Genomic DNA, 21,956 nt, shown 5'->3' on the forward strand with positions numbered 1-21,956 from the left:
ACTTTAAGAATAGTGACTTCCTGAAATATTGTCTAATGTCAGAAAATCACAAAGAGAAGGATAAAAGAAGTGTCGTTTTTTAAAACACAACACTTTAGATTTACTGAGTATTCTCACCCATGGGTATAACCCATTTCATTGAAATAAGAGCACTCATTTTCATAATCCTTTGTAGTCTACAAAATCTATATTTTCTATATTAGGTGTTTCACAAAACCTATATAATAATGGAAAGATACAAAATGTCAGATATTAGTTAATGCCTTCCAATTAATCGTGTATGTTTTATATCATAGTTTTGTTTTTACCAAGGTCTACATTCACAATCTATAGTCACAGTAAAATAATGTTACAAAGTTGCAAAAAGCTTTGTGTGTAATTTTTACATGCAATTATGATTTACAACCTCAGTCTTTGGGGGGAGAGCAGTAAGTCAATGAAGTTCCCATTGTATTTTGAACATAATACATCTTCAGGTGAGGTGGAAAAGAATGTGGAGGATGGCTGGGATTGGGGGAGGCAGAAGGAGCACCTTGCTGTATTCAAGAAAGCAATTTGATCCTAATGGACTGATTATTTTTAGATTTGCCACAGTGCTCAGTTTTGCTCCAAATCCCAGAAGGAACTGACACTAGAAGGTGTGAGCAACTGAGGGCAGGGGAAGGTCCCCCTTACAACTGCATTTCATGCTATATTTTAACAAATGTGAACTCTCACTGGAAAAACAAACCAGTGTAAGGCGATGACTTCAACTCCAGAAAGATGTTACCTCAGCGTTGGCTGGTTAGCTGTTCCCTTGAAGGTTTCATTTACCTAAGAAGGAAGGAGATCATGAGAGGGGGACTCGACAAAAGAGAGTTCAGGCCGAAGGAGCTTCACAAAGACTTCAGGTCCAATACTGACCTTTTCTTTGGACAATGAATTACTAACTTTCAGGGCAGTTGCTCTCCATGAGCGTAGCTGAGTCCCTAAGCACTTCTGTCGTTCCTTCATTCGTGGCCCAGGTTGCTCTTGAAGGTACAAAGATACTAAGACCAAACTGATTATATGTTTCACTTTTTATTTATACATTCCACGCCCTCACGCCACTATATATACAGATAAATAGCTCAGACCTAACCATATACACTGAGATTCCTCACACAAGGTGAGGAAAAATAAATGCAACCTTAACTCAGGATTTGAACAAATAAATGGACGTAAATTTCTACCTTTCATCTTTGTAAAATGTCTTCTGCAATATATACATTTATGCATATGAGTAATGCTTAAGGAACCATTTCACTCCAAGAGTACTTTACGTCATTGCTGTTGTTGAAATGGTGATGTAAACATAGAAAAGATGTATTTTTGAATTATTATTTTCTTTTAAAAACACACGGCAGGTACTCTTCTATCATACTTTTTTCTTGCAAAGGAACAACTAGGAATAGGACAAGCTTTTTTCCCTAAATATGACTGACTGTTAAGTGCTCTTATAGAGATCAGGTAATGGAAAGATGATTAAAATGTTATCTTGATTTTTTTTTGTTTGTTTACAGATTTGACTAAGAATAATTAGTAATTGAAGCTATGTTGCCAAGTTACAAGAGATGGTTAATTTAATGATAACACAATTAAGAGCAAATTAAACCATATTGATAGTATACAAGTTAGTGGTTTACATAAGATTCTTAAAGCAATTTCAAGAGTTTGGACAACATAAAATTCTTTTTTGAGTCCGTTTTTTCCATTTTTTACGCCATCAGTTTTTTGTTATTTGCCAGTTTGAATGTTTATGTATGAAAAACACAAGATTCTAATAACTTACTTTATTAAATACTTACATAGCAAAATATACTCAGTACTAGTAAAAGTGGACTTTTATATTTTTTTCAGTATTTTCCTTTTTCTTTTCACTTGGTCACCTGAATACCTAGCATATATTAGACATTCATGTTACTTATCGAATGAAATTATTTAATTCACCAAATTAAGCACTGTCACTCTAATTTAATAAAACTAACTTCAAATTCTACCACTCTACTGCATTATTTTGCAGACTCCCACCTGGTTGTTGGCTTTATATTTGGATGGCTGAGATATATTTAAAAGATTTTTAAACTAACTTTCTTCCCCTTATTCGTAGATTCTAAAGAAAAAAAAATTTCATAGGAATAAAAAAATTGCTACCATGAATATTGTTTCAAGTGAGAGCAAGAATGGGTGGCATAGATTAAGTAGGAGTTTTGTAAGTAAATCCCATGCACATTCCCTATCTGTTAACAAAATATTTGCTTAGCACTAATTACTTTAAAAAGATTGGGGAAAACATAAAGAAGCCTCCTACTTCCCCCCAAAAAGCACCAGGTTGCATTTTATGAGAACTTCTTTCTTAAAGACTGTTCTTGAAATTCATTTCAATCTTGTTTCATCTGTAAAAAAGTTAGGTCAGAGTGTCCAACCCAACCCAATAAAAGCTCCAACATCTGTATGACTGCATTTTCTCACTTGATCTTTTTTTTAAACATTAAGTAGAAAGGAATTTAAGAAAATGATATCTGTTTCAAATGTGTTTTTCAACCTTAAAACAGCAAGTCAGCATGCCACAATTACCCCAAAACCAACACAAGAAACAGCTAACCACTCATCACATTCACACACGCTGTCACACCATATGAACAAACAAACACATAAGCAGACATAAAAAACAAACCAACTACAAAACCAGAGTCTGCCTCTTAACATTTCATCATTGCAAGGACATTTCAGACTGAATGTGTAGAGTAAAATACACTTTCACCAGGGAATGTGAGGGGGGCTGTTCCTGCCTCTTCCAGCCCCAGCCGCAGTCCTCCTGGGACCCAGCACCCTGGGGGCGGGGGTGAGAACTCTGGCGCCTGTAGCCCATCTGAGGCCTTCTGGAAGGAAAATGATGTCACAGATGTTTCGCTGTTTCTTCCTCATCCTCTATTTCCTTTTCTTTTCTTGTACCTTTAAAGATTTTCTCCTCTTTCCAATCTCTCTTCCCTTTGTAAAACTTCTGTCTTTTGTCCAGTGCTCTCATGCCCTTTAACTACAGGGACAATTTTTCTGACCAAATATAAACATTCATTCCCACTGGCCCTTTGTATATTATCTCTCAATTTTTACTCTGGATGGAGCTTCTTTTTTCCCAGGGTAGTAGTGAGGGTGTGAGGATCCTCACCTGCATTTGCCCTCTCTAGGGATGCATTGAAGAATACTGGCTATTAATTAACGTTTTATGATGTGCTTCATACTCTTCAGAGAAAATACACTATATAAATGACAAAGAGTAATAGTTCAGTTCTCCCCTTCTTTGGGTTCTGGAGGCACCAGCTCTCAGCCTCCTAAGTGGGGGAAAAGAGTCCTATTCCTTACTATGCCTACCTAAAGGATGAAGTGTCAGAATAGAAGATTGTACAAGGGGAAACAGTTGTACTCCTCTCAAAATGTTTCTCTGAAAGAGAGAGAGAGAGAGAGAGAGAGAAAGAGAGAGAGAGAAATCCTCAGCATCACTATTGGATAAAAAAACCCACTCCTGTGGAATCCCACACGGTATAAACCGGGGGCAGAGTTTTCCCCTTGTGATTCCTGTAGTCCTTTCACTGGGGAACAAGGTTTGGGTTCACTTGTCTCAAAGACCACCTTCACTACCAAGGAAGGTCCTGTTTGGGGTGAGGTTTCTGTGTGCTGCTATTTTTGGCTTACACACAATTGCATCTCTCATGCATTTTTTTTTTCTTTTCATTTAAAATATGGAAAGACCGTTTCCTCTAGCAAGGAAATTTCAGGGTTAGTTCATTTATATTCTCTAATGATATCATTTGTAATATTATATTAGAGTCACAGAAATCAGAACGAAACTGCCTTTTTTTCCCAAGGCCAGGAGATAGGAAAGTGAAAGGGTTAGGAGTCTCACACCCTTAGCAGCTAGGACAGAGCCCTGGGTGTCGCCGTGTGGAGCGCACACAGCCATGGCCTGTGGGCGTCTCAGGTGTCTGGGTTCTCCCATGCTGAAGGTATGGAAACTGTGATCCACTCCTGCCTCAGTGTCGTGGTATTAATTATATTTGTCTTTGTATTTTTTTCCTTTTAATGTATAGGTTTCCACTCTGAACCAATGTTTAAAACAATTCTTACAGTTTGGGGATTCTTATTAATGATTGGAAATTCTCTTCTTGGTTTCTGATCTGTCTGAATGATCAGATATTTTTATTCAACCATTCTCCTAGTAATTAAAACATGTATTACATTTGACTTAAATACGAAATCCTAAGATGTATCCATGGATAGCATTTTAATCTTTCTCACTTCTTATATCCTTATAATCATATTCATTTTTAAGTTAAAATTATAGAAGATAATAAAGTGATTAAACACAAAGATTAATGTGAAAACTTCAAAGGGAATAAGAGGAAGGAAACTAGTATTTAATAAGTACTTAGGTTTCAGCTGCTTTACCTAACTATGTATATCTGTGTGCGTGTGTGTGTGCACGCACGCATGTGGTTTCTTTTTTTCCCATTAAACCCAAATATACCTCTATGAAGAAAGCATAAATGTGGCTCAAAGAGATCGAGTTGTTGAGGATCATATCTAGAGTTGGGGAAGAGCTGTGATTCAGACCGAGAGCAGCCTAAATCCAGTTTGTAATCCCAAATACCCTTGTTACTGCCTCTCACCATTATTGGAAGTGTTACCAATGGTCACTACGTCACTCTAGACTCATGGTAATATTAAAAGCTATTGTTAATTAATTACATCATTTGCCATTTTGCAGAGAAAGTGTTTTACTTCTTGAATGTCAATATGTCATTATGTTTGAGATTTTCCTTTTTTCCGTTGGTAAAACTTACTGATACGGCTTGATCTGTACATAGCCTTGGTTTAGTGGGCCTGTGTTCCTCTGAAATAATATCACAAAGTGTGTCACGGTAAAAGTTTAAGACCGGAAAATTGATTTCTGACTGAGTTTACCTCTTACTATACTATATGATTGTCTGTCATATGAATTTTTTTAAAAGAAGATTTTACTTAGCTCTAAAATATTTAAAAGCATTTTCTAATTTGAACCTCTGAATATCTTATCTGATACAAGTAGGGGGGAATGTTTTATCTGAAAAAGTCTGAAGAGTTTGATGGGAAAGAAGATATGAATTAAAAGAAAAAATAGAATTAAAAGCTTCATGACTAATAAAACTGCAAAGCACTAATAAGTTTTAAACTATTCTTTGAATAATTAAGGTGTTGAGTAAGCTCTCCTTGCCTTTAAAGGTCTAAATATTTACTTTACCTCCTCTTTATCCCAAATCCATATTCCTTCAAAGTCCAAAGCCTTCTTCAGCATGTCTGTAATTCCTCAAACATGTGTTGGAGTGGGGAAATGGGACAATGCAACTCATGTCTTTCTTTGTAGGCTGTGACTTTAACCCAACTCTCTTGCAATTCTGAAAAAAAAATGCCATTTCTCTTGAATTTACTTATATGGACATATAAGCGTGCATATATATTCATATATGCTTTCCTTTCTATTACAGCCATATATATTAATATTTTATTAGACTGGGCACTCAATTTGAGGTTAAGTAATCCCCAGAGCTATCTACTACTGTTCATTGAGCTAGTCTCTTAAAACTCTATTAAATTTAGTTAGCAATCAGTGTCAAGTCGTGCAGTTAATAATAATCCTGAGCATTCACCTAAGCTACTAAGGGAGAAAAAAAATCTGAGAGTCAGGTGATTTGGAGGGCCACTATTCCTAGTGTGTTGTTCACAATTTTTATTGGAGTCTAAAAAAGGATTTCCCAAGTCAGCCTTAGGTATAAAAGCATGTTTCCCTAGAAACCAGGGGAAAAAAACATGCATAGAAGTATGGATGGTTGAGACGGTCTTTTTGTGGCTGGGGGAATTGGGGGTTTCGTTGCACTCTGGCAATTCCAGGTCTAGATTTCATAACGCGTTCGTTCCTTCTCCCTCCCATGAGGATAGAAAGCCATTGGGATAGGTTGCTAACACAGTTTCTATTTTTATCCCTCAAAAGACTGGAGTTATTGTCCTACAAATCTAAGCTTTGCTTTTTTAACATCGCTGTGGATTTCAAGGTCTTTTGATTCTTCCTACATATGTTTCTTCCTTTGTGCCATGGAAAAATGAGATACGTTGACATTAAGCAAATTCCCAACATTTATTAAAAACATCATACTGAAAAAAATACCTAAACTTCCTCCTTGAGGGATTTTCTTGTATCTCTTTAAAGCTTTTGATATCTGTTTAATAAGGGAGGTATAAAGGCGATGAGTCTGAAAAATGTTAGCTTCTTAGAATGCTATTGTGTTGAGCAGTGCCTCTGATCGCTAAAAAGAAATACTGTTGGGCAAAAAAAGCACAGTTTAATATCAGTTCCTCTACAAGGCCACGCATAAGCATTAATAGTTTATGGCTCAGGACAAAAAAGAAACCTTCCAAAAGATAAGGAAAATGATTGAATCCCAGTGTTCATCTGGCTTAAAAAAATGCTTCTTTCACATGTATTGCTGGCTATGAATTTCATAGTTTTTGCTGGAATACAGGATTAAAATATCATAATTCCCCAGTTCATTCCTCCTACTTGCTCATTGGAAGGCCTGTTACAGGTCTTTCTTTTTCTTTCTTTCTTTCTTTCTTTCTTTCTTTCTTTCTTTCTTTCTTTCTTTCTTCTTTCTTTCTCACCTCTCAACGTTTTCATCTTCACTGTTTGCTAGCCAGTAGAGAATCATAATCCATTTTTTTTCCTCTGACCCCAGTAATTTTATATGTAAAATTCAATTAGGACAAAAGGTGTCAAGTGCAGTCTTGAAGGAGAAAGAATTCAAACCTCAGGCAGCCAAATGGGTGAATGGGAACAAGATTGAGCCTACTTTTATTCTATGGCACGCTTTTTAGAGGTCACACTGAGGACTATTGCTAAATAAGAAATGTTAAAAAATTAAAAGATAATTGGAAAAGGAGTTCTGGGATTTCTGTGTATAAACCTTGCTATATAACATCTATAAGTCATAGCTGTTACCTAATATGTAAGTCTCAGGTTTTTGGCATCAACTGACAAGAATCTTCATCTCAAATACATCGTATACTTTGCCCTTAAGTCGCTGGGTCTCAGCATGGTGAGACTCACCCAGACTATATATTTTCATGTTCTCACCTTCCAAAGTATTTTTTAAAATTTTAAAAATAATCTATTTATTTATTTTAGCTTAAACAATAGAAATTTATTTGTCATAGTTGTAGCACCTGGAAAGTCCAAGCTCAAAGTCCAGCAGGATTTTGTTTCTAGCCAGTACTCCCTTTCTGTTTTGTAGATGCCCACAGTGTCCTCACCTGGACTTTCCCTTTTTTAAAAAAATTAAATTCAATTAGCCAACATATAGTACATCATTAACTTCAGCTGGGGTTTTCAATAATTCATTAGTTGGGTATAATACCCAGTGCTCATCACATCCCATGTTCTCCTTAATGCCTGTCACTCTGCTACCCCATTCCCCCATGAACCTCCCCTTTATCAACCTTCAGTTTGTTTCGTAGAGTTAAGAGTCTCTTATGGTTTGTCTTCCTCTCTGATTTTTTTCCCATTCAGTTTTCCCTCCCTTCCCTTATGGTCTTCTACACTATTTCTTATATTCTGCATATGAGTTTTAATAATATTTCACAGCTGAAAAAAAAAACAGTATTTCACAACTATAACTCTCTTCCACTCTGCACAGGATAATCTTTGTCTCCTACACAGCCTACTTCTAATCTAAAATAAAGTGTATTTTTTATTAGGAAAATACATTTGACCAAATTAGGAAAAATAAAAATGAGGTTTTTTAAGGACATTATTTGCAAGGAAAACACTTCCTTATTTAATTTTGACTTTAAAGCTTCTGATGATAGAAACAATAGAGGATTTATTAACTCTTTATGAAGTATAACAAGTACTTATGGAATCCTGTAATGATTTTTTTTTCTCTCCTTCTCATTCTTCATGAGATTTTCTAGTGGTAAATTTAGTAAGAAAAGTTTTTTTTCTTTAATTTTTGGTTAGCATATCAAATATGTTAACTTATACTCCTTTTTTCATTAATAATTTTTAAAGAAACTAATAGCACAGGTAACCATTATTTCAGATTACATTTAAGCCCATATTTTTCTAAAGTCTGTATTCTTCGTGAATAGAACAAATGATCAGCATGGCTGGGAAACAAAATTAATTACTGTGATTATGAGAAAGAACTCCTTACCTCTTGGTGGTAACAACAGATTTATCACTAAGACACCTCATTTTACATAAGTAATTTCACCATTTTGTAGGAGGAATCAACTATATGTAAGAAGCTAGTCAAACTGACCCAAGTTACAGTCCTATTTATTAGAAGAATGCTTTCACTTTTTTTTTTCAAAAGCACTTTTCACATATACTCCAGTTAGCACATATGGGCAATTATTTAGGGTATCCAAAAAATAGAAGAAAAAAGAAAAAGAAAAAAAAAAGGAATTCTTAATGATCATCAGTTACCATGTAAAAGCACAAAGACTTTCCTTATGTTTTGAGACACAAAAGAAGGAAGTAACACAACCTGTACTTTATTATTTTGTATCAGATGCAAAGCTTTTTCTAAACTTGAAATCCAACTGAAAGCAGCTGCTGGAAAAATATCATTACACTGTACCTTAAGCTACAAAAACCAATTTAATGGTGACATTTTATTTTGTTCAGATGGTCTGCTCTTTTCTTCTGTTTAAACCAGTAAAGCCTATGGAAACTGTATCTGGATGAAATCACTCGGAGGTGAGGGCCCATGACCAAAAACATTCTTTAAAGATTACAGGGTTATAGTCAAACAGGATAGCAGCACTAACAAGATCGAAGGTCTCCCAAAGACAGGAAGTAATATTACATCACTCATATTCATAACCACACTTTCCCTTTTTGAGAGAAGGATAGAAAGTTTATTACTCAAAAATATCAATACATAAAACATGGGTGTTATTCTTAAAACACATGTGGTATGCCTTTCAGGTCTGCCTATTTCTGTTGTTGTTGTTGTTTTAAGATATAATCTCTTCTGTGACCTTGCTGGGTTAGAAATTTTTCATAAAAATTATTCCTTGAATGCTGACATTTTATTTATTTGTCCTGCAATGAACTGTAAAAAAGAGTGAATGACCTCTGCTTTTGTTACATATCAGTATTATCACAAACAAAACCTGAAAAGTATGCAAAACTTGACTAAGACTGGCCTAGCTTTTTCAAAAATAGAAGCTTTTACTGCAGAGAGATAGATTTTAAAACAAGAAAACAAAAACTACTCTTGATATGAATCCAGTCCTCATAAATCTTTATTAGAAAAACCTTGGAACCAGATTGTTTAATCTAGCGCCAACCTCTACTGAACGTGAAGGTAAGAAATCTCTCTGGCTCTCTCACTAATTTTTACCTTTAAATTATTCTTAACCAATAACATGCTTTTTGTCCATTCATTCACTCATTCATAATTTATACCTTATCTCTGAAAAGGACTTAAAATAAAAGCTACAGATAGCAGAAAACCATTGACTTAAATAGTTGATAAAAACAAAGAGAGGGAGCCATATACGCTAACAGTGTTACTGTGACATGAGCTTCATGGCATCTAAGAACCTAGCAAAGTGCCTTTGTAAATGACCTTAAATGCTATAAACTAAAGCACCTGCTGTGGATTGTAGTTATAACCTTTACATAAGTGAAGCAAGTCTTGCCACTTAGGAATGACTCCCAGGTGGTCCTGGCACAGCCTGGTCACATCTGCTAGGTCTTAGAGAGATGGGAGTGGAGGATCTGCATGTTGGCATTGTGCCACATGACCTTGCTGAAAGTTCTGTACAAATAAGGACTGCAAAAACTCCCAAGATGTGGAGGAAGAGAATTCCAAATTAAAATACAATATTGGGTACCTCTGATAAGTTACTTTCCCTCTGCTGCTCTAAATTTCCCTCTTAAATGAGTTCATTGGACCACATTATTTCCAAGGATTTGCTCTTCTCTCCAGAATTCAAAACAACTATTTCATCTCACCAGTGGTACCCTACACAGAGTCTGTCATTTATTCTTTCAGCAAACATTTGCCTTCGGTTTTGATGAATAGAATATAGTCTCAATATGCCTTAGGCTCAGTTTTAACAGGAGAGACAGAAATGTAAACAGATCATTAGAATAAGAAATAAGAAAAAAATGTTATAATTACACTGTTATTTCTAGGCGTGTTGAAGGAAATGCCTTCTGGTGAGGTCAAGAAAGCTGTCTTGAATAAGAGTTCAGTAGATAATCACTGTCAAAGAAAGAAAACAGGAGGCTTTTTCTGTTAAAGAAAATGGTCTGCATAAAGGTGGAAGGTGAAAAAAAGTGGGTAAAGGAAAAGAAGGTCAGTGATGTTGGAATGCACTGAAAATGGAAAAGTGGCTTTAAAAAGTAGATAGAGGCCAGATCATAGTAAGTCAATGTCTAAGGTCATGGACCCAGAGTCCAGTGCCTGAAATTGATTTCTGACTTAGTCATTTATGTAGTCTACAACTTAAATATTTTTTTCCAAAGGTTTTTAATTTATTTATTCATGAGAGACACAGAGAGGCAGAGACACAGGCAGAGGGAGAAGCAGGCTCCATGCAGGGAGCCCAGTGCGGGACTAGATCCCATGACCCTGGGATCGCAATCTGAGCCAAAGGCAGATACTCACCACTGAGCCACCCAGGTGCCACTTTAACAAGCCTTATTTAACTCCCCTTAACCTCAGTGTCCACAAAGGCCATTAGATTCCTCCTTTATAGAATTATGCTCAGAAGTAAATTAAATAATGCAAGCGATAATTGAAACTTCAACAAGACACCAAAACCTTAAAAATGCAAAATTGAACATAGAGGTGCTGAATCACCACATGCAGAGTTTTGAAGGATATTTCTGAAAACTGGTAATCCTCTGAAACAGTTTATAAGCTGAGAGTGAAGAGAGGGGGAAGGGGCTTTGAAGACATTGTATGAAGGAGAGTAGTTGTCAACTAGTGGACATCCATTCTCCTAGGAGAAAGGGGTAAAGTGGTGCCACTTCCATCACCTCAAGTGTAGAGAGAAGAACATCAGGGGAGAGGGTCCCAGCTGAGGACATCTCGGTCACTCATCAAAGTGCTCCAGTGAAAACAGCTTCTAGCATCTTTCAGATCCAAAGGGCCAACTAGCCCTCCAGTCTGAGGCTGACCTGAGCGGGCAGTGGAAGATTTGTTGCTAAGTCGAGTTCATCTTAATTCTAAGCTGAGAGTATGTTTTATGGCTTAAGTGGTCAAAGAGCTATCTTTTACCTGCGCAAGGATAGAAAATTCATAGGATGGTCAGAATTCTCTTCCATAAGTAGAGAAATGTAAACTGCAGGAAAAATGTTTTTGAAAGAAGGTGGGAGGCAACAATGAAGTTTTAGTTGGATTGTGTCACAGACTAACTTGCTCCACGTACCATTTTAACATTAAAGCACCAAAAAGAGTGATTGGTTCTTAGTGACTAATTTTCATAGTGTTAGAAGCTATGTCAAGCTATGAAGTATGTCCTGCTTAAATCGAAAGCCATCACACAGGGAGAAAAATGATCAGGTTTACATAGCAGAAGATAGTTTTGAAAGCTGAGACTTGGACAAGTGTGTTGGGTAAGAGGAGGAAATTAGAGGAGGCTATTTAGGAAGCTACTTAATATCCTCCAAAAGGAATGGAAGTGCTTGTAATGAAAGTGGGTGGAGTAGATTTGATAGACATTTAGGAGGTAGGATGTAGAGACCAAGGGATGTGTACTGTGATGAAAAATATAGGATGTGTTTTCTGATATTCTTGTTTGGTCAATAAGAAATAAATGGAGAAGAATCAAGTATTTTACTTGCAGTATGTTGAATTTGAGATCTTTCTGAGTGTTCCAACGAAATGTGTGCAGTTGGAAATAATCGTCCCTGCTCAAGAGTCAAGGTCATATTAGAAATTTCTAAAATTTGATAATTTACTTATGTAGGAATGGAATGAATAGGAAGCCCTATAAATATTACCTATGAAAAGGAGAGAGAAAATCAATGATCTCATGATAAATCTGAGAGGCCTCGTATGTTAGTAATGGTTTTCAATAATTTTTAGCTTAAATAAATGAAATATTATGAATCTGACATGTAAAATGGAAAAAAAAATTGAGGCATTTAGTTGGGGAAAGGGACATTAGAAGGTCCTTACCTGTATAGTCAACGTTCATCTGTTTTGAAGATGCCTACATTCCTACAGAACACAGAAGACTCCCAGGAATAATTTGAAAATTGCAGACCTCGGATTAATCTTCCTGTATTTTATTTGTTTTATTGAAGCATAATTGATACACAAATATTGGACATATTTAATTTGATTAGTTACAATTTGATTAGTTTGTAGTATGCATACACCCATGAAACTATCATTACAATCAAGGTAACAAGCATATTCATCATCTCCAGAAGTTTCCTCCTGCCTCCTCTTGTTGGTTTTGTGGTAAGAGCACTTAACATGAGATCTACCCTTTTAACAAATTGGTAAATGTATAGTACTGAGTTGTTAACTGTTGGCACTATGTTTTAGCAGCAGATATCTAGAACTTATAAATCTTGCATAACTTAACCCTTACATCCTTTAAATAACAACCCCCACCCCATTTCTCATTCTCCCATATTCTCATTCAACCCATATTCTTCCCATTTAATATACAAGGAAATAGTAATAGGAAAATGTAGGCAATTAGTTTAAATGTGTACACAATCTTGATACATTTATTTATGATTATAGAAATCAACAACAGTAGTATCAAAACTTAGAGCCATGTAGTAAATATTTTTTACATGAGACAAGCTCAGCTCTCTATGCTTACTCCTAACATAACTCAGGTCCCTGGTAAGACATAAGAAAAAAACTATTATCAGATAGACTTGAAACAACTCCTACTGCTTCAATCCTCTTTTTCTTTATCTTGTTAAGAATACATGCTCTTGCTTCAAAAAGGAAAAAAAGGTGATTACATTATAAAAAGTCTTACTCATACCTCTATGCTCCAAAAGCACTAAATGTGCCTTTCTCGTGTGTCGTTTTTGTGTAATATTCGCCATCTCTGATATCTGTTGTCTCTAGTTTAATCTCCATGCATCAAATGCAATGAACTTTATAAAATGAACAGATTGTATCACTGCTCCACTGACAACCTTTTTATGTATTCCTGTGACAATTAGGGGGAAAATGCAAATGTTTTATTGTATATTTTAAGATGCAAATAACCTATGCCTTGCCTACCACTCTAACGTTATCACACTCCATGAGACCCTTTGCTCACTACCTTTGTTCTTAAACCAATCAGACATGTCAATGAGTTCAGCCATTGTACTGGCCCTCCTTTCTTTCCAGAATGTTCTTTCCCTGTCTTCTCATGGCAGGCTCTTCATCCTTCAGCCATCAGCAGAAACATCAACTCTTCAGAGCAACCTTCTTTTCTATCTTTCCTCCACTATAGCTTCAGTACACGACTTAGAAGAGAAAGATTGATGTTCTCTTCTGTACTCTGCCCCTCACTTGCTGTGTGACCTCAGGTCCATGACTTTTACAGATTTTTTTTTTTTAAGTTGACAAATAGGGATAGCATTGCTTTATTGTCAGGCTTGTTGTGAGAACTCAATACGTAGAAACTGTTATGTGTGTTCACTTCTGTCTCTTCTTAGCTCAAAAAATAGTAAGTTGAATTTCTTTTTAAAATTAGTTTTTAAAAAGATTTTTATTTATTCATGAGAGACAGAGAGAGAGAGGTGGAGACACAGGCAGAGGGAGAAGCAGGCTCCCTGCAAGGAACCCAATGTGGGACTCGATCCTGGGATTGAGTCCTGGCTAAGTTAGACACTCAATCACTAAGCCACCCAAGTGCCCCCTTTGATTTCTTTTTATTTAAATTCAATTTCCCCAACATACAGAACACCCAGTGCTTCCCATCAAGTGCCCTCCTCAGTGCCCATTACCCAGTTATCCCAACGCCCCCACCCCGTCAACCTCCCCTTCCACTACCCCTTGTTCATTTCCCAGAGTTAGGAGTCTCTCATGATTTGTCTCCCTCTCTGATATTTCCCACCCAGTTCCCCTCCTTTCCCCTATAATCCCTCCCACTATTTCTTATATTCCCTGTATGAGTGAAACCATATGATGATTGTCTTTCTCCAATTGACTTACTTCACTCAGCACAATACCCTCCAGGTCCCTCCACGTCAAAGCAAATACTGGGTATTTGTCGTTTCTGATGGCTGAGGAATATCCCATTGTATACATAGACCACATCTTCTTTATCCATTCATCTGTCGATGGACACCGAGGCTCCTCCCACAGTTTGGCTGTTGTGGACATTGCTGCTGTGAACATCGGGGTGCAGGTGTCTCCGCGTTTCACTGCATCTGTATCTTTGGGGTAAATCCCCAACAGTGCAATTGCTGGGTCGTAGGGCAGATCTATTTTTAACTCTTTGAGGAACCTCCACACAGTTTTCCAGAGTGGCTGCCCCAGTTCACATTCCCACCAACAGTGCAGACGGTTCCCCTTTGTCCACATCCTCTCCAACATTTGTGGTTTCCTGTCTTGTTAATTTTCACCATTCTCACTGGGGTGAGATGGGATCTCATTGTGGTTTTGATCTGTTTGTCCCTGATGGCCAGTGATGCAGAGCATTTTCTCATGTGCTTGTTGGCCATGTCTATGTCTTCCTCTGTGAGATTTCTGTTGATGTCTTCTGCCCATTTCATGATTGGATTGTTTGTTTCTTGGGGGTTGAGTTTGATTAGTTCTTTATAGATCTTGGATCCTAGCCCTTTATCTGATAGGTCATTTGCAAATATCTTCTTCCATTCTGTAGGTTGTCTCTTAGTTTTGTTGACTGTTACTTTTGCTGTGCGGAAGCTTCTTATCTTGATGAAGTCCCAATAATTCATTTTTGCTTTTGTTTCCCTTGCCTTCCTAGATGTATCTTGCAAGAAGTTGCTGTGGCCAAATTCAAACAGGGTGTTGCCTGTGTTCTCCTCTAGGATTTTCATGGATTCTTGTCTTACATTTAGATCTTTCATCCATTTTGAGTTTATCTTTGTGTATGGTGAAAGAGAGTGGTCTAGTTTCATTCTTCTGCACGTGGCTGTCCAATTTTCCCAGTACCATTTATTGAAGATACTGTCCTTTTCCAGTGGATAGTCTTTACTTATCAAACTTATCTTTGTCAAAGATGAGTTGACCACAGAACTGAGGGTCCATTTCTGGGTTCTAAGTTAAATTTCTTTTATTAGAATTTAAAACCAGGATCGAGTCCTGCATCAGGTTCCCTGTGTGGAGCCTGCTCCTCCCTCTGCCTCTCTCTGTGTGTCTCTCCGGAATAAACAAATGAAATCTTCAAAAAAATAGATTAAAAAAAAAAAAGAAAACTAGGAGTGTACCTGAATAGAAAAGGATATTGAAAGAGGATGAAAGTTTCTTGATCACCAGCCACACGGAGGACTTACTATTAATTATTAATTAATATTAATAATTGCTCACTATTAGTCATTTAATTCCTTAACTATTTATTCATTAATACTTACTATATATTGAGTATTGATCTTAGTTCCTGGCAGAAAAATAGGGATACATACAATCTTTGGGGGAGATAGGAATATAATTATATTGTACTGCATGTTATTAAAATAGTGCAATGGGCCATGGGTCTGTGCCCAAAGTGGGGGCACCATGTTTTACAACAATTCATGAGAACATGAAAGAAGAGTTGGCTTGATATAGGTCAGTTTGATTTGATTCTCAGTTGAACAGATAGTTAACAAACAGTAAAGGAGAGTTCATCCTAAGCAGCATGATGGATGGAACTTCAGTAAATTCTAACACTGAGGAGAAGGTAAAGAGAAGATTCAGCAGGTAATGTTTTAAGTAACAAAGGTCAATGGAGTCTAATGTCTAATGCTTCTGAGGTGAAATAGCATGGAATTTTTAAAGTGATTATAAGATTTGAGCATGAAATGTCACTGGTAAGTTTCTCAAAAAACATTGCCTTAGAGTGGTGCGGGCAGGATGTACATTGGGTGTGGAGGAATGAATGGAGTTAGAACGTGGAAACTATAGAGCTAGACTACGGTTTCAAAAGGGTTGCTGGCTGTTTAAAGGAGAGCTACTGAATGAAATTGTAAAGACTAGAATATTGAGGGAAAATTATTAAAATGGAAGAAACTTCAATCTGTAAGAGGAGAGGGAAAAGGTAGCATAGAGGAGACATTTGAAAATACAGGCAAGCAAAGTAAATAACCTAGCTGGAGGGGCCCCCAAACACTTCTCTTCTGTCTGGAGAGAGGTAAAGACGTCAGTTCACGATATTAGAGGTTGTGGGAACATATGCTGTACAGACGACGAGGCAGACCCTCTCAACCATTCTTTTTCACTAGAACCCTCGAGTCCATCCTGATCGTGAGCTATAGGGTGGAGTAGGCATTCATATGTGGTAATTTGTTTCTGCTTTTAAAGGATCTTTATTATTACAGACCCACTCAAAGGCTTGAGGAACATGACTAATTAAAAATGCCAGACTGTGAAGAAGAAGAAATGTGACTTAAAGGAAACAAGCCAGGCAAAAGAACAGACCACAGCTATTCTAATTTCAAAAATAAGAGTCTTTAATGATTTTGTTGAGCTAATGTCAGTATCACTGATCATGGAAAATTAGCTTCTCACATTCTTTCAGGGCTACTTTGGCTTCTTTACATAAAATTCCTTGGGACGAATCCAGAAGTCACAGTTGCTATATGTAAAATTTTGTCATTTTGTTCTTGCTTGATTAATATGAACCCCTGAATTATATGCTGCACTATAAAATATTGCAGCAGCAGTATCCTAAAAAATGTAATATAAACTGAAAATCAGGCCATACATCTTTTGTTAATTCCTCAGGCTTCTTTGGTAATAAGGCATATTTTTATGAGGGAAAAACATATTCAGTATGTAACATGTCAATGCGTAATACCACATGGGAAAATGCTTTATAAATTGTAAGGTGCTAGTTGTATATGAGGCATTATATATTCATGAAGGGAGAGGAATGATTAAGATATATTAGCTATCACCAGTACTTGAAAAAAATAAAAGGTGACTTAAAAGATAACTCAGCATCAGAAAAAAAAATCCAAAAGCAGAATATCACAAAATTTTAGTATTCCTGAGGCAGTGGAGTCTTCAAACTTCTAGATCCACTATTGAAACATTGATTTTCCTGGCCAAGATGGTAAACTTACAAGTTGTGAGAGAATCAATCCAGGATTAAATGAGAAATTAGAATCAAAGAATAAAATAAATTATAAGTTTATTTCTTATAAACATGAAATGAATTCGCTTTCTCTATGTGGTTTAATTTTCTTTCATTTGAACTGACTCCATCTTAATGGTATTCAAATTAGCTCAACATTAGTTGTCCTATATCCTAAAGTAGATTAACCCTTCTCAGAAAGCTCTATTTTGCCCATAAAAGGTCTGTACGTAATTTAAAGGAAGGTGGAGAAGGCACATATCTCCATCATTTGTTCATGGCCTATGCTGATTATAATGCACAAAATATTATCTCTCCATGCATAAGTATCCTAAATTATGCATCTAAAGTTTGTCTTATTCAAAAGAAGAGAAGACAGCTGTAAAAGATCTTTCCAAGTATTTGTACATCAAAAATACATATTCATAATGGAAGATTACCCACCAAAACTGTGCTCTTTGCAAGGGGTAACATTATAATTTTGCAAAAGTTAAATCTTGACTTATTACACTGTGATTGTGTTACTCCTTGTGGGACACAACAGGATATTCAGTGGAGATCCTTGAAATTTTCCCTATTTGAATGTTTAAATATATTGAGTGTAAGAACCAAATTTTAAGGATATAAGTGACTGAAACATAAGGCAGCTCCAGACTGCTCACTAAGAACATTTATCAACATATTTAATCTGCAATTCATTTCACATCCCATGTATAGAGTGTCATGTGTATTAGATGGCATTTTGAATGAAGTATACTTGAAGCACATTATATCTTCTTAAATAGGGAAAATGACATATACTCTATGAATTTTGAGGTTATATTTAGGATGTTAAAATAATTTTATAAAAGGAAAAGTATTTTAAAAGTATATGAATAAATAAACCCACTTTCCAACTGCATATCTTGGGGGTTCTCCTGATTTGAAATTTAAGTCCATCTTTGCATATGAGTGTAGGCATTTCAATGAAGCTTATGTGATTCAGATTTATATTTTGGTACCCTGTGGTGGCAGTTCAAGTAGCCAGAAATCCTTGAAGCCACAATGCTGAAGCCTGGCTCTTCTATTTCCTATACGGACTTTCTTTTAGAGCCTTGACTTCTTTATTCTTGAAGGAGGAAAAATCCTGTCTGTCCTCAGAGCTTTGTGTATCTTAAATTAGATAGCATATAATAAAGCGTCAAATACTGAAGGTATTTGTCAAATACTGATCAAATGGGACACCATGTTATAATTCAAACTGCTGGTATCCAAGTCAACAGGTGTACTGGGAATTTTATAAAGTCCATGAGACTTACGTTGTGAATAGTTATTTACCTCAGTTTTACCAAATGATGAGATTTGAGAGGGTAAATTAGTTTATATTCTTTGCTACATAGCTAGATGGAAGAAAAACAGATGCAGGATAGCCTGCAAATCAAATGACATTCTCCTGAAATTATTATTTTTATTATCATTACTTCTCATTTTTATTTTTTCTCAGGATTAATTAGCAAATTATAGCTCCCCATACTTTGTAATATTTTTGGAAAAATTTCTGAAAACATAATTTATGACACAAAGATAGTACTGTATTACTAGGTCTTGAATCTGTTGAGTCAAGGGAATAAAGACAAACTTCTGTCCCATTGCTTTATTTGCCTTTCAATCTGCAGGATTAGAAAGTCTAGTGGAAGGACACATCGGCGATTATAACACATGCCTTTAAATTAGCTTTAAAAATTCTCAGTCAAGAATTCTTAACATTTTGAAAATTAGAATTAATAGTATTGTTGAATTGCATTGACGAAACCTCTCTAAAGCCTCTGAAAGCTTATATGTATTACAAGTATTTACATTTTATTAAGTAAAGCATAATTAATTTGAAGAAAATTATATTTCCTTAAAATTATTTAAGTGTTCTAAAGTTTTAAAACCTGTATTGGATGCAAAAATTGTTGAGTGTCAAGGAAATCTTCAAGAAATCCATAATTCAGATCCTCTTTTATTTTTAATTGATTTACTTCACACCATTGATTTGAATCATATCTTCTTTCTTTCTTTGCTACTAACGTTGATGATATTCATTGTTCACCTGCTAAGAGGTTACTGAAATTATTTTTTTTAAAACAACTGGAATTCTTTAGAATGTTAAAACTTTGCAACTCACTATTGCTATTTCTCTTTTATTGGAAAGAAATAAAGCATAAATAAAATGTACTGATCACCATCCTATGGAGAATTTGGCTTGTATCAGCAGATCTAGTGTGAATTTTTCTTGTTCTTAAGAGTTCAATAGATATACTTTTTCAGTACTTGAGACTGAGTTTTAGAAATATATGTGTTTTTAAGCACAATTTAGTTCACATCTTACATAATCTTTTCTTACTGATAGCACAACAACTTTATGGAAAAAGGACAATGAGTCACATGTTGGAATGTAATGAGTCCTTGGAGGATTTTTATATAGATCAAGAACAAAATTATATATGTGTAGATAAAATTTAAGGGGATCCCTGAGGGTGGCTCAGCGGTTTAGCGCCTGCCTTCAGCCCAGGGCATGATGCTGGAGTCCTGGGATCGAGTTCCGCATCAGGCTCCTGCTATGGAGCCTGCTTCTCCCTGTGCCTGTGTCTCTGCGTGTCTCTCTCTCTCTCTCTCTCTTTCTCTCTCTTTCTCTCTCTCTCTGTCTCTCATGAATAAATAAATAAAATTTTTAAAATAAAATTTAAGGGCAGGTACTGGGAGGGTGAAGGTATTAGATATAAACTCAATTTAGTAAGAGTGGGAGCTGTCAAGTCAATATGTGAAATCAAGAGGATGAATGACCAGGTGAGGAGGCAAGAGCACTCCTGTAACCACAAAGCTGACACCCTAGAGGTTCTTTCCTCAAGGAAAAGCAAGGGAAAAAGCAAGAATTCTAATCGTCTTGTGGGCAATCATAGTATGTAAGTTGAAAAACAATTGCTAGGATATTTTAGAAAAAGCAGTCAAAATTAAAAAATAAATTTTCAATCTCATTTATCTGTTTCTATCATTTTACATGGCAACCAAGAGCTACCCTGACTAGTAATTTTTCCCTCTGAATTAATGACATCGATATGAGAGATAATAAAGTTAAGTAAATTTTTTAAAATATCTATTGCTTCTCTTAAAAAGGGACATGAATAAAATCTGATGCACATGCTAAATGAGCAGTTAAGATATGTTCTTTTTACCAAAAGGCTGCAGAAGAACAATCACTCCCTTGGTATAAATGTGAGGGATTTCTTTCTCCTCTCACAAACTTAATAACTTCCTATGCTTATCATGCTTCTGTGTTGAGGAGATGAAAAATGATTCATGTAACTTACCGTCTTTCAACATAGAATTTGATGTAACATCCTCACAATTGAAAAAAATAGGTAGTGAACACAAAGTCTTTCCTAAGGCTACATTTCCAGTCAGTGGAAGTGCCATGACTAAATGCCAAGATGGTACCCCTCATTTCATTTATATACACTAGTGTCCCTTAACTCTGGTGTCACTTTCCCTGGTTTCACTACCCCTAGACATCCTTGGTGACCATTTGACAAATGGTCATACTAGCAACATAGATGTGGAATTCATTTGTATGTAGTTAAACAAGAATGTATTCTGTACTTGAGGAATAACTGACTTAGGAGATGCTGGAAATTTGCCACTTTTCTATTCTCTACCATTCCCAACACTCCATTCCACACGAGAAATAGCATTATCATCAGATTTGTTCAATGTACTAGGTGTTCAGTAGTGAATCTCGGATTGAGGCTTATTTATCTTTGATGCCAAAATCCATGCATATTTAGATAAGACACACAAATTGGTGTATGTTGTATTTTGAGGTCTGAGTTTGAGTGTCTTGGCTTTATCACTAAAGAGCTGACATGAGTCAAGTCACTTTGGGTCCACTAGCCTCAGTTTTTTAAATCATTATAATGGGTGTAAGATTTAAATTGCAAAATTTTGCAATTGCTCTGGGATTAAATGAGTCTTTTTAACATACAAATGGGGATCTATTTGTGCACCCCCACAGAGCACTGAAGTGATGTTACAGCTATTAAATATAAGTAAAGCCAAATAGACTGTGATTATTTAAGTTGTATGAAAACAAAATTCAGATTTTGTTTTTTAATTGAAAACTTTATTTAATGCAATGATTTTTAAAAGGCTAGTCAATATATAAATGTTCACTAAACATCAACTATTCATAAAATTTAAATCTTTCCACTTGGTTGCTATTAGATTCTTAGTTTTATGTAGTAGAATTTTCATCAATTGATATATAGGCTGTTCAAAGGTAAATGGTTAGGAGATGATGGTGCCTCCCTAGCCATTGGCTTCATCATGCTATCTGACCCGTAAGTGCTCATAAATTTTGATGAAGGACTCCTGTATTAATTTAGAATCCTAAGAGTCCTAAAACCTAGAGTTTTCTCTGGGTCTTTCAGTGGAATAATAGATTGTACCGTATTAAGACTTCATTCATCTTCCAGCCCCCAAATTGACTTGATTCAAAAAGCCTAGATGTCTGAGTATCTAATTTATTTTTATAGGCATATCTCTCTAAGCACAGGGGATCAGAAATAAGAAAGGGAGCTATTTTTTTGCTTTTTTAAATA

At 35.8% G+C, this 21,956-nt stretch overlaps 1 protein-coding gene across 5 annotated transcripts in view; it reads left to right on the forward strand.

Moving 5' to 3' along the window:
• Positions 1-21,956, forward strand: part of SEMA3A (semaphorin 3A) — a 455,199-nt gene that overhangs the window by 13,275 nt on the left and 419,968 nt on the right. The window contains exon 1 of one of the 5 annotated variants that reach the window (XM_072759794.1): positions 3,936-4,022. The exons of 2 other annotated variants lie outside the window; for them this stretch is intronic. The gene's annotated coding sequence lies outside the window, so the exon portion shown is untranslated. Of the gene's footprint in view, positions 1-3,935; positions 4,023-9,210; positions 9,423-21,956 lie in introns of those variants that run through there. 2 more of the 5 variants (XM_072759793.1, XM_072759796.1) reach the window with 2 other exon arrangements.

Source organism: Vulpes vulpes, chromosome 5 (assembly GCF_048418805.1).
Source record: "Vulpes vulpes isolate BD-2025 chromosome 5, VulVul3, whole genome shotgun sequence".
NCBI classification, from domain to species: domain Eukaryota; kingdom Metazoa; phylum Chordata; class Mammalia; order Carnivora; family Canidae; genus Vulpes; species Vulpes vulpes.